Source organism: Triticum aestivum, chromosome 4A (assembly GCF_018294505.1).
Source record: "Triticum aestivum cultivar Chinese Spring chromosome 4A, IWGSC CS RefSeq v2.1, whole genome shotgun sequence".
NCBI lineage: Eukaryota > Viridiplantae > Streptophyta > Magnoliopsida > Poales > Poaceae > Triticum > Triticum aestivum.
This window is the reverse complement of record NC_057803.1, coordinates 642,423,693-642,437,349: the sequence shown is the minus strand read 5'-3', so window position 1 is coordinate 642,437,349 and position 13,657 is coordinate 642,423,693. Positions and strand designations below refer to the sequence as shown.

At 46.7% G+C, this 13,657-nt stretch overlaps 1 pseudogene; it reads right to left on the bottom strand.

Moving 5' to 3' along the window:
- Positions 1–10,167: 10,167 nt before the first annotated feature.
- LOC123082859 (probable 3-beta-hydroxysteroid-Delta(8),Delta(7)-isomerase) lies at positions 10,168–13,182 on the bottom strand (annotated as a pseudogene).
- Positions 13,183–13,657: the final 475 nt, after the last annotated feature.

Below are 13,657 nucleotides of genomic sequence, written 5' to 3'. Positions count from 1 at the left end.
CCATTTGAACCAAAGATTCAAATGCATCTCCAAATTAAGCCCTTATAAATGCCATTTATATGTTTTCACCTATACAGCAGGTTTAGGTTGGTTTGTCATGCATGAAACTAGTACAAATGGATAGATTGCAGTTTTCAGATAATTTTTCATATATATAAATTGTTTCAATCTGAGCTACAGTTGAATTTCTATGATTTTTTGAAGTTTTGCTAATTTTCTGGAATTTCCTGATTTAATTTAAATCCAGAAAATAAATAATTGCGTCAGCACTGCGTCATGCTTGCGTCAGCAAGTCAATAGTGCTGACTGGTCAAACCTGACGTGTGGGGTCCACACGTCAGTGACACGGGTTAAACTGAGGGGTTAGTTTTATCTTAATTAAATGGTTAGTGGCACTAGGACCACTGGTCAGTGTCAGCAGGGGTAATTAGTCCTAAGCTAATCTAGTCAAGGGCGGGGCCCACGTGTTGTTGACCCCAGGGAGGTCAAACCTCGGGTCAAACAGGTCAAACCTGCCAGCGACTCGACGCCGGCGAGGCCAGACGCGGCGGAGGGCCTCGGATTTGGTCCTTCGGTGACCAAATCGATGGTGGAGACGTGCTACGCGTAGCTGGGGAGCTGCCGCATCCAGTGGTGCGAGTGGTTGGACACGGGGAGGTCGGAGCTGGCCAGAAGCGAGCTTGCGGCGGCGGCCGGAGTTCGGCTTCGACGGCCGGGCTAGCTACAGAGCGAAAAAGACGGCGGGGTTAGGGGGAGAGTGCGGCGGAGCTCACAGCGGATTCGGCGGAGGTGTCAGCGTGCTCGGGGGAGGCCGGAGCTGAGCGGGGCGGCGAGGTAGATCTCCGGCGTCGGGAGGTTGAAGACGAGCTTGGTGAGGCCGTTCGGGGGCTTCCGGTGCCGCGTGGCTCGACGGAGAGGGCTAGAGCGACGAGACAGATCTTCTGGGCGCAGCGGCAGGGCGAGGGGTGGCCGGTGGCCGCGGGAACGGTGTCCGGTGGCGATGGTGGCGCTCGGCTGTGAGAGAGAAAGCGAGGGAGAGGAGAGGAGAGGACTGGGCCGCACAGTTGGGCCTCTGGGATGCACAGGGAGGTAAGCCCAGGTAAGCTCCCTTTTTCCCATTTATTTTTCGTTTCTATTTTCTGACATTTGTTTGGTTTAATAAAAATACTAAACCATTTTATATTCTTATGCCAATTATTGTAGGAACTAGTGGTATTATTCCAGAGCTCCTCAACAAATGGCATAATTTTTGGACATATTATATATATATAACAAATATATATCCAATGCAAATAATTATGCATTAATTCCAAATGACCAAAATAAATACTTATGAGCTCCTAAAAATATTGGTTTGATTTTTATCTCTGTCCAATGTTTTCAGAGAGCAACATGAGCATTTTCTTGGACCTTTTTGGAGCAATTTTTATCTGGGTCATTTCCAGAAATGATTCTAAGGGTTTCACAAATCCTCATTTCAAAATTAAATAGAATTTAAACATGATGCACACATGACTAGCTAGCCTTGAGCATACCAGAACTAGGGATGTGACAGTGATGAGCTATCTAACTTTAACAAAATATTGGACAAAATATGTCAAATCCACAGTACCCCGGGACGCCGGCAAACCATACCCACATAGATTGTTGGGTCTTCAAGCAATCCGGCAAACTCAACACCGAACACAAGGGGCTCGACATACCAAGCGAGGATGACGGCGAATCCCATAAGCAGAACACCGGAGAACAAAAGAAGTTCCCACAAGAAGTCAAAACAGTAAATTCACTTAATGTGACAAAAGGAAAAAACAGTTTGGCGCCTACGGAGACACGCGCCATACGGCCTGTCCCAGAGGAATCCAGCCACTGGTTGTTACAACCAATCACCTTTGACCATCAGGATTACTCTAGAGGTATCCGGAACGCAGGCCGGATTGCCTTGGTCTTAGATCCGATAATTGACGGACTCCACTTTACACAAGTCCTAATGGACGGCGGCAGTGACCTAAACCTACTATATCAGGACACAATCCGCAAAATGGGGTTAGACCCAGCAATAATCCGCCATGGCAACACTTCCTTTAAAGGGGTCACGCCAGGCCCAGATACCCATTGTATGGGTTCCCTCTCGTTAGGAGTTATGTTTGACCCCCCCCCCCCGACAACTCCCGAAGCGAAATGCTAACCTTCCACATCGCCCCATTCATAAGTCGCTATCAAGCGCTACTGGGACGCGAAGCTTTCATCCTCTTTAACGCAATACCGCATTACGCATCCCTTACACTCAAAATGCCCGGTCCACGAGGCATCATCTCATTAAAGGGAAATATCAAGTGTTCCCCGAGCACGTAGGATGGTGCGGCCGCCTCGACAGCCGCACACTTACCCAGCTTTACTACTCAGAGCACCTACAAAGGTCGTTAAAGACCCGGACATGGCTCGATGAATCCGGTGTAAACATGCAAAGGCTTCATAGCCGCATAACCCTGTACAAGGGGCTCCGCGCGACAATAAAGCTCAATCCTACCCATGTTTTTGTATTATGCTTTGTTTATTTTAACATAGATTTATCGCATGATTGATTTTCCACTAAGTTCCTCCCTTTTGCAGACGAACGCCGTGCTACACCCATCCAGGATACGGCACAACGGAGACACAGGCGCAGACGTGCAGCAGGGACCCGTTTCAAGGATTCTTTTCAGATTAAGACCCTGTGTAAACCTTTTTACTGTCTCTTGTTGATAACATCCCCCGGTTTTTGCTAAAACCGAGGAGGAGGCTGGCGTCTTGGCATGTGGCCACGCCAGAATTTTGTGCGTACCTGGACACCAGGGGCTTTTTTACCAAGGGCTTTTGTTCGGCCCGTCTTCATAAAGACCGAATACCTTAGGGAGTGTTCGGTGTAGTGAGTTTGGCCTTATATGCATCAGTTCCGAATCATGTCTTTGGTCAAATGTTGGGTTTGCCCGGCTCCTGTTTTTTGCTGCCTTACGTTCCGCTCTATCGGCTAAGGCGGCACCAGAAGAACTACTACGATTTTGCCCCGGTTCGGCCAGGCGAGCACCTCAGTAGGGAAAGCCAAAAACTGACTGTCATGATCTAGCGAGAGATTGGTCAACCACTCGATGACTTGCCGGAATCTTTAGGATACCTCCGCATTAGCGAAGGGCCGTTTCCCGGTCAGGCACACACACACCCCGAATTCGGGCGAGCGCGGTGCCCCTAGGGGCTATTCAGTAGCCCCACTGTCAAACTCCTATGGCTAAGTGAAAGTGATAAAGCATTATAGTCCGGTTGCCTAGTTTGCTGCGCTATCACCTCCTTTATAGGACCAAGACGTTGGATCAAGTGTGAAAAGGTGCCTTTTCCGAACACCCCCGCATTATATGTGTGGGGGCTGAAGCCAACGACTGCCATCTTTCAGGTTATATACACATATACATTAACGGCCGCACAGGAGGCATTATAATTCATGAAAGCACAAGTATAAAAAGCTTTTACATCCTATCAAAATATTGTTTTACAATAGCACATGTTATTCGAACACAACATCCTTCGAGCACTCCGTCTCTATTATACGAGCGCCCTGAAGAACTTCCCCAAAGTAGTGCTTGGCAGGTACTCGGCTTTCGTCCGAATCCCGGGATGCAACAACACTGGCCTTCATATCCGCCCAGTATGTCTTGACACGGGCAAGAGCCATCTGTGCACCCTCTATGCACGCTGACCTCTTCATTGCATCAACATGCGGCACCGAACCAAGGAACTGCTTCACCAAGCTAAAATAACTCTTCGGCTCTGGCTCTTTCGGCCACAGATGACTTACGACGTACCTCATAGCGAGTCCGGACAACCTGTTCAGCTCCGCCCAAGTGGCCAAACTGTCGGCTACCGAAAGTGGGCGCTCTGGATTATGGAACTGCGACCAAAACAGCTCTTCCAATTTATGGTCATCCAGACCCCGGAAGTGTTCGGTCGCGTTCGCGGCACTTGCCGCCAAATCCAGATAAGTGTTCGCCGCACTCCACTTCCGGTCCAATGGAGCATACTTAGGATCCCCGAACTTCATTTGCAGCATATAGGGCTTTCCAGCCGCGATATCTTCGGCCTGACGTAGCTCCTCCTTCATAGCTCTCATTGCAGAGCGAGTGTCCTTGGCCTCGACAGTGACCTTTTCTAGGTCCTTCTGTGCCACCCTATCTTCTTCTTCACAAAGCTTCCAACGGTCGGCAGCATCCTTCAATTTTACAGCCATCTCAGCCATTTCTTTCTTGCTCCGGCAGTGAGCAGCCTGTTCGGCTTTTAGCTTTTCAGCCGCTTTAACGGCAGCCACATCACTCTTCCTCGCTTGCTCCTTGGCTCGGGCAAGTTCCGCCCGAAGGTTATCCACGGCAGCGGCACCATCTGCATTAAGCACATATGTTATAAGGCACGGTCATCAAGCTCCTCTTATCAGATGTCTTTGGAGACATTACATACCTTGTGCCTCGTCTAGCCGCTCATTTACAAGCGCGATGTCAGCATCTGCTACGTCAAGTTGCCGCTTTAGCTCGGCAGATTCATCAGTCCGGCTAGCCATCGAACACCTCGCCGCCTACATAGGAAACACGACATATTATACCTGGATTATGATCCTCTGTGCATCGTCATTTTTGACAACACACAGAGTCTCAGGGGCTACTATTTATACAGGGCGCATTTTATATATGCAGCTCTGTAAAAGGGTACATCTTTCCGCGTACCTCAAAACCTGTCAGTAAACTCCTGGCGGCCTCATACAATCCACTTTCCGCGGTTGAAATCCTTCTAATCACCGTGTTCATCAACACACGGTGTTCTTCTGAGATAGACGCTCGCCCGAGCAGATCCTGTAGCCCCTCTGACCGTGCACCTAAAGGTGCCGGACTAGTCCGACGACCTTTTTCAAAGTATGGATTTGGAGAAATCCTCCGAGACGACACCTCCGGGTCGCCAGCCTCGCGAGATGGTACAGCTTGGGGAGGCGTTTCGCTCTCCATCATCTCTGGACGGAGATCCCCGGAAGATGAGCTCTGCTGAGAAGGGTTGAGATCCGAACTGCAAGGTAAAATTTTGGTTATCTTCCTCAGAAAGAAAACAGGGATATCACTCATTCTAAAGGCCCCCTCTTTACTTACGGCTCGTTGGAGAGCTGATCCCCTTGGGGGCACAATGCGGCCGGAGCACTCTCCGGCACCGGACCCTCTGACGAAGATTTCTTCCCCCGCTTTGAGGTGATCGCCTCCGAGTTTTCACAGGCGTTCCTCTTCTTTCCCTGGATAGAGGAGTTCTCGATTCCTCCCTTCCTGACAGCCTCCTTCATGAAGGCGGTAGCTTCCTTGTTCCCCTCTTCGCCTTCTTCAAAAGGCACAATCTCCTGCATCCTGGTCAGCACGGGATCCGGCATGGTCTCAGGGAGGGGGGCCGGACACCTGATATGCCATGCTTCCGCTATCCATTCATGTTTAAAGGATAGCTCTTTTAAGGGCAGTTTTATGATAAATATATGGATGGCGTGTCTGGGTATGGGGCTACTTACTTGAGTATCCGGGCGATTGCAGCTCAGGCATGCGTCCTCGGACAAGTCCGGACACCTTGCTTGTGATTCGAAGAACAATTTGTACATCTCCACGAGCGTCGTGCCCATAAAGTGTTGGAGAGCTCGTGGCCCTTCCGGATTAAATTCCCACAGGCGGAGGATGCGACGTTTGCAGGGCAGTATGCGGCGAATCAGCATAACCTGCGCCACTATGGCCAAATTGATGTCTCTCTCTAGGAGATCTCGAAAGCGGCCCTGCAGCAAGGGCACATCCTTGAGCGGCCCCTAGTTAAGCCCTTTATTGACCCATGACGCTAGCCGTGGTGGGGGACCCAAGCAAAAAGCATGTGGCGCCACCCACGTGGTGCCCCTGGGAGCTGTGATGTAGAACCACTCTCGTTGCCATAAGCCGAACTCCTCTTGAAAGGGGCCCTCGGGCCATGGAGTGTCGGCAATCTTGCTTATAATGGCCCCTCCTCACTCGCGTGCTGCCCCTCGATCATCTTCGGTTCTACCTTAAAGGTTTTAAACCACAGCCCGAAGTGAGGAGTAATATGGAGGAAGGCCTCACACACGACAATGAACGATGAGATTTGGAGGATGGACTCCGGAGCTAGGTCGTGAAATTCCAGCCCGTAATAAAACATGAGCCCCCTCACGGAGGGATCAATCAGGAAGCCTAGCCCCTGAAGGAAGTGAGATGTGAACACCACACTCTCACCGGGCTGGGGAGTGGGAATAGCCTGCCCTTGAGCAGGCAGCCTATGCGAGATTTTGCCGGTCAGATACCTGGCGTCTCTCAGCTTCCGCACGTCTTCTTTCGTAGCGGAGGAAGGCATCCACCGGCCTTGGAAGTCGGAGCCGGACATCATCGAAGGTCCGAAGCGCCTGAATCTGAAGCTTTGTGTGTTGGAACTCGAGGTAGGAGGCGGATTTGATTGGATTGGAAGAAAAGAGTCGAGCCTTGGTCCCTTTATAAAGGGGTTGAATACCAAGAGCCCTCCCCGTGACCGTTTGAGACTCACTTTCAATTATGAAGCCATACCAATGGCGCGGTTGGGTTACCCACGTCCGTATTGATGAGAATCCCGGAATAAAGGGACACGATCTCTGCTTTGACAAGACGTGCCAAGGAAACCGCCTCGCTAAACACGCTGAGGTGGGACGGTAAAACGATTCAAATAAAGGCTTGGCTGTGGCGTGATGTCACACTACGGAATACGTCAGCAGATTAGATTTTTGTAAATATTATTCTCTCTATGGTGGTATGTGGAACTTATTTTGCAGAGCCGGACACTATCCTTGTGTTCAACATCTTCTATGAAGTATTCGGAGGAGGAACCCGCCTTGCAATGCCGAAGACAATTTGCGCGCTGGACTCATCGTCATTGAAGCCTGGTTCAGGGGCTACTGAGGGAGTCTTGGATTAGGGGTGTCCGGATGGCCGGACTATGACCTTTGGCCGGACTCCCGGACTATGAAGATACAAGATTGAAGACTTCGTCCCGTGTCCGGATAGGACTTTCCTTGGCGTGGAAGGCAAGCTTGGCGATACGATATGAAGGTCTCCTCCCATTGTAACTGACTCTGTGTAACCCTAGCCCTCTCCGGTGTCTATATAAACCGGAGAGTTTTAGTCCATAGGATGAACAACAATCAAACCATAGGCTAGCTTCTAGGGTTTAGCCTCTCTGATCTCGTGGTAGATCAACTCTTGTACTACCCATATCATCAATATTAATCAAGCAGGAGTAGGGTTTTACCTCCATCGAGAGGGACCGAACCTGGGTAAAAACATCGTGTCCCTTGTCTCCTGTTACCATCCGCCTAGACGCACAGTTCGGGACCCCCTACCCGAGATCCGCCGATTTTGACACCGACAACGACCATGTAGACACATGAACACGGACAAACGAAAATTGGATTCACGTGGATCAATGAAGTCAAATGCCGACGGAATCCTGCGAGATCCATAGGAGAGAAATCTCCACATGCCCTCCAATGATGCTAGAAGCACCACCGGGATGGGGGCTAGGCAGGGAGAACCTTATTCCATCTCTGGAGAGCGGCCGTCGCCTTGCCTCTCTTAGCTCGACAAGAACCCTAACAAAACTCAAAAAACCATCTAATACAGAACCCTCCTGCCGGCAAGGTCCAGGATCCACCACGCCTCCATGGTCCTAAGACCACAGGAGACGATGTAGACCAGCAGTGGCACCCACGGGAGACACAACAAACCCTAGCGCTTGGTGTGCCTTTGCGTACCAGAGCGAAGGGGTATGCAGCCGCTTCCAGAGCTTAGGACATGAGTTGAACAAACTTAGTTTTGGGACCTAAGGCTGCAGTTTTGAAGTTATATGACTAAACACCTTTTGCATTTTACTCTAGTATATCCGTACTTGTGCTATTAACATTACTGGACCATCTCAACTCCCATGTGAGTACATGTTTCATTGATGATGAGTTTAACCTGTCGGCCCCCACCCACAGCCTTCTACCTCACAATATCTCTCTCTCTACGAAAGCATCTTTCGCCCGTAGATTTATCCTTACAGTCACAATGTTGTTCAGCTTGATCTGTTGCTATCTTTCTACCTATTGAGTGAAACCTATGAGGTTTGTTTCTGTACCACGTCTATTTCATCTACACTAGCTGTCATTATTTATACTCGACTTACATATAGGAATGACGGGTACAGGAAATAATATGTATAACCGTGTAGAGTATTTTGTGATTTGCCATTTGGTGGGGCGGCAGGCACACGTCTCCGTGCAACATGCCTAGAGCATCCTTCATCGTTCCAGCGCCAGAGGTTGCAACAGCCAGGGACAAAGCTAGCTTGTTTCCACTTGGGATGTGCCGACAACTCTGATATCTTTGGCGTTGCCTGCCCGGACAGCAACAGCGTGCACCACAAAATGGCACATTGTGTTGACCTCACCATGAGCCACTAAAATAAAATGAAAAAGGAATATGTTCGCTAAAATATGGGTGATAGTTAGCGCAGTTCTGTCTTGAGTAGTTATCTGCTGTGTATAAGTGAAACAAATCCCGGCTGAAAACTTCCACCTATCTTTTCTTGTGTGTACGGCAAACCAAAACGGTAATGTTACCCAGCTGATGTTCATTGCGAGAGGGTGGCAAGCGAACGCCATTTGTTGGCACGTTAATTTTGAAGAAAAATCATATAACAACAGTTTTCAACCGAAAAATGTCTTGTCTGAAGAAACTGTCATGTCACTCTGAAGAAACTGCCACCCCCTCAGAACTAAAAATGCCACCTATAATGTTCGCGTCTGCCACCCTCCCTGGCGAACGTTCGCCAGTTATGAGCGTCCAATAAAAAACATGTTGGTAAGGCCGTGGTACATTAGTTCCACGATTGTACAAATCACATTTGGTTATAAATATTCAGGGAGTTGGTTGGGTTGCACACCATCAGTATGAATGAAATATCATATAAACTGAAGAATTTAGCATTGGAGTCAGAATGCAGCATTTCGTAAGTCAGTGATTCATATTGTCATCACCGGACCATAGATCTCAACTTTTGTCTGAATATTGAAGCTTGTCCCACTAAACAGCACTTCGCCGTGCCCCTAGATGACTAAGCCTTATCCTTTAGTTGCGTTGACCTGGGTTGGCGTCCAGGCACCTCAATTGGGTATTCGTACAGTAGTACAAAAGATTGGAAGTTTTCCGCACACAACCTAGCGATGACTACAATCACTGAAGCGAGCCGAAAGCGCGCCGCCATTTTGGCCTCTCCCTTGCTAGAGCCGGGCAAACCTTGTTGTATTAGACTGTCGGGAAGTCATCGAATTAAGGCCCGTAAGGCCAGCGCACCACAACAGCAAACATCACCGATGAAAAAAAAAATCAAAGATCGAAAGTATCAAACACGTAAACATCCAAACAAAGACGAACGGCAAATGGATCCGAAGAAGACCAACATCGACCGAATCCTGCGAGATCCAACGCAAACACACCTCTACACGCCCTCGACGACGCATTGATGTCTATTAGGGTGAGAAATATTTTTCTATGCTTCATAAATTTTCAATTTTCTATATGAAACAGCTCATGCCATTCCATGGGCTCCGACTTGGTTTTCCTGCTTTCCCAACCAAAACTCTCTTTCTAAACTAACTACACATAAGATCTTGGTATTTCAACTTGTTATCACATCAAGGGTGGTGCCCAACCTGAATAACAGAAATTGCTAAATCAGAGAGCCGAATAACTAGAATAAAAACAAGGGCACAAGGTTCATGGGAGAAATATAAACTATATGTACAAAATAATTAAGGTAATCATCACCGTCACAAGTATTATCATTCATCACAATACAATTGGCTTCAAAATTCTATTTGCTGAAAGCAAAAGAAAGGTTATGGAGTTCAGTAGAGAGATGAAAAACTAGATTATATTGTATACACACTATGCAAGGAAGGCCCTTCATGGTGGCACAACCTTCTCATTTAATGCAAATAAGTAGCACACTCTTCGATAGGGAAACACCATCAAGTATTACATAGTTGTTTGAGACAATGTTGCGCAGGCACATTTCTCGTAATAAAACAACAATTTCAGTGTTGCAAACAAACAATATTTTCCATAGTGCAGTGCATACTGGTTGCAACCAAACCCTGACTATGGCAGGCTTTACTTAGTCTTCACCTTTTGGCTTTGATGAATCGTTGTGCAGATCTTCTTCCAGCTCCTTGTGGCAATCAACGTTGGTATCACGATCCATGAACTGTTTGCGCCAATGAAATACACCCAGAAGTAGAATGGACTGGCCCAGAAGTTAAAGCCATCCAAGTAGGCCGCTATGATGTAGACCAAGCATCCGTAGAGCTGACCCAGGCATACAGAGAACTAGAGGATATGGATGTAGCGTTTCCGAGATGCAACAACATAGCTACACGGAGCAAACTTGTGGTAAGATAAAATAAAGATACTCCCTCCATTTCTAAATAGAAGACTTATTTAGATATTTCAATGATAGCTACATACGGATGTATATAGACGTATTCTACATTGTAGATTCACTCATTTGCTCAGTATATAGTCCGCATTGGAATCCCTAAAAAGGCTTATATTTAGGAACGGAGGGAGTACATATAAAAATTATAACAGCCCTTACCTAAAATTTCGTACTAACTATGTGGGATACGCACTTCTACAAGTGACTTCCATGAAGAAACTGAGCTTGCCGTTTGTTGTAAATAAGTTCCCACTGAAATATTTTACTACAAATAAGGTCTCGCTGAAATATTTCACTGCAAGTGTCAAGCTGATATTTGTCAAACCTCTGGAACAGTTCACTAGAAATATGGCTACTGTCTTGGGTAGTTGTGTTTCTATGCTCTGTAGTTGAATCGATTTAGTTCGTGAGAAATTGAAAACACAAAAAGGAACTGTATTCTTTGTTTACACAATTAATTACCAAACACTTCTCGTAGATTTATTGAATATAACTATTGTCTGGGAAGCATGTAGATCTGTAAAACCACCATGCATTATGTAAAATTAATAGCATATACTAAGTTGACAGAGCTTATAACCCTGGTAGTTGCCATACCCACTTTCTGTTAACTATGTCATATGATGACCTCAAATATCCTGTTTAGATTGAGTCGAACACTCAAAATATCATGATGCGTGTTCATTTCAGAGCCCGTAAACCTATCCACAATGTAGCAACATGAAAATACACCTCATGTATTAAAGAATTCTGTAATAAGTGTGCATTGCATTATCTTATCTGTCCAGCCATTTATCATGTGAATATAACACTAGTGTTCAATACAAATTATAAACTTTCATGAATGTTAATTTAGAGGCTACTGCTCTGCTATGGAGATCAAAGTCTTTCACCATAGTGAAAGCAAGGGATTAAGCCTTAACCCCATTGCAGAACCATGTTTGATAACTGAACTTCACTACCAGAAACTAACTACAAAGAGTGACCCAGAATCAAAAATATGCATTCCAGATATTAGTACATCGCATGAACCTCCGCAGAATAGGACTCAACAATACAATTTTAGATGAATGTTGAGAGAGCTTATAATCTTGGTAGTTGGCACACCCACTTTCTGTTAAACTATGTCTTTTCGATGACTCTAAATATCTTGTTTAGATTTAGTTGAACACTCAAACAATCATGACGCGCGTTCATTTCAGAGCCTGTAAACCTATCCACAAGGTAGCGCCACGAAAAAACACATCATTTATCAACGAATTATGTAATCTGTGTGCACTGCATTATGCCATTATCTTATCCAATATTTTAAATAGCACGCTATTTCGCCGTTATAACGCGGTTATAGCATTTTTGGAAGGGAGACGTTATGTTTTGACAAAATCAGACGCTACGGCGCTAATCATGTAATTAGCGCGCTACACACGCTATAACGTTGTAACGTTGTAACGTTATAACGTGCAGACCATGCAAAACTGAAATAAGCACAGCCCAACAGGCCCAGTAGGCCAAAACCAACCCACGACCACTAGCTTTCTCACTCCTTTTATCAGATGCATATATTGCTTGCTCCTATGGAAAATTTAGTTGCTTAAATACTTTATTTCTAGATATTTTGATTTCTTTTACAAACGCTATTTTGAAATATAGCACGCTATTAGCGCGCTATAACTTGTGTAGCATTTAGAGAAGGGCATCGCTATATTTTGTAGCGCGCTATTTAAAATATTGATCTTATCATTCCAGGCTCGTATCATGTGAATACACAACACTAGTCTTCAATACCCAGCTATAAACATTCATGAATATCAATTTAGAGGTTAATGATCTGCTTTGGAGATCAGTGTCTTTCATCATAGTGAAAGCAAGGTCTGAAGCCTTAATTAACCCCATTGCAGAACCATGTTTGATAACTGAGCTTCACTACCAGGAGGCAGAAGCTAACTATAACAGTGACCCAGAATCAGATATATGAAGTCAAGATATCAGTACATCGCACGACACTCCGCGGAATCAGACTCCACAACACAAGTCTGCATAACAAGTTGGCAAGGATGACAAGACATACACTGCAAGCAGCGAAGCATGGCCTTCCAGCACGGTCGTGATCCCTTCGTCAGTGACGGTGGCCGTGTCCCTGGCGACGTATCTGGAGTCTCCTTAGTTGTACACCTTCCCGGAACAACAATGATAGCATATTTAGACAGTGCGACCTTAAATCTCGACATTGACTGATTTTGAGCTGTACATTGACGCGGCGGAGGCCGCCGGCGACCAACAGACTTCATCAAAGTTATTCGGGTTGACCTTGGCAAAGAAATCGGGGGTGAAGACGAAGGGGCCCTTGATGGGGATGTGGTTCAGCCCGGTGAACGCCCACCAGCAGATGAGCACACAGTCGGACTTGGATAGCCGGCGACATCTCCCTGCCACGATGAGATCCAGGGTCAGGAGAGGGAGGTGGAAGAGAGGGATTGGACTGGAGTGTACCGGAGATGAGCCAGACGGAGAGGGGGATGAAGAGGGAGGCGCCAAGGTAGACCGCAAGGATCTCGAGCTGGGAGAGGCGCAGCGCACGTAGCCCGTGAGCTCGAGCCCCGCCAGCGCGTATGGGTGGGCGCTCATGGCAGCCGCCGCCAGCACGATCCGGATTGGGGATGCAGAAAGTTGAAGCAAGTCAGCGGTCAACTGGACTGTGATGCATATTTCCAGTAGCCAGATTGACTGATGGAGCACCGTCCGATCTGATCTAAGAAGAGAAGACATAAAAAGATCCGAACGACTCGTTCCTACTTTATCGCTATCATCCCATGCTTGCTTCCACTGATTTTTTTTCTTTCTCTAAAAAATCGTAATAAATCACTAGTGGTTATTTCTGTTTTTTTGCTGCATAATATGAAAAGAAAACAAAAGTACTTGAAAGAAGATTCGAACCCAGGTCTATGCAATAGACGTTGAGCCTAATAACCAACTAAGCCACCTTTTGTTGTTATCTATTGTACATAAACAATGTTATTTGAACCTTTCTTATATCTACCATATCAGAAAAAAAAATTTGGCTTGGTAACTTCGGCACAACCAGCATTATAACTAGGGTCTGAGCAACATG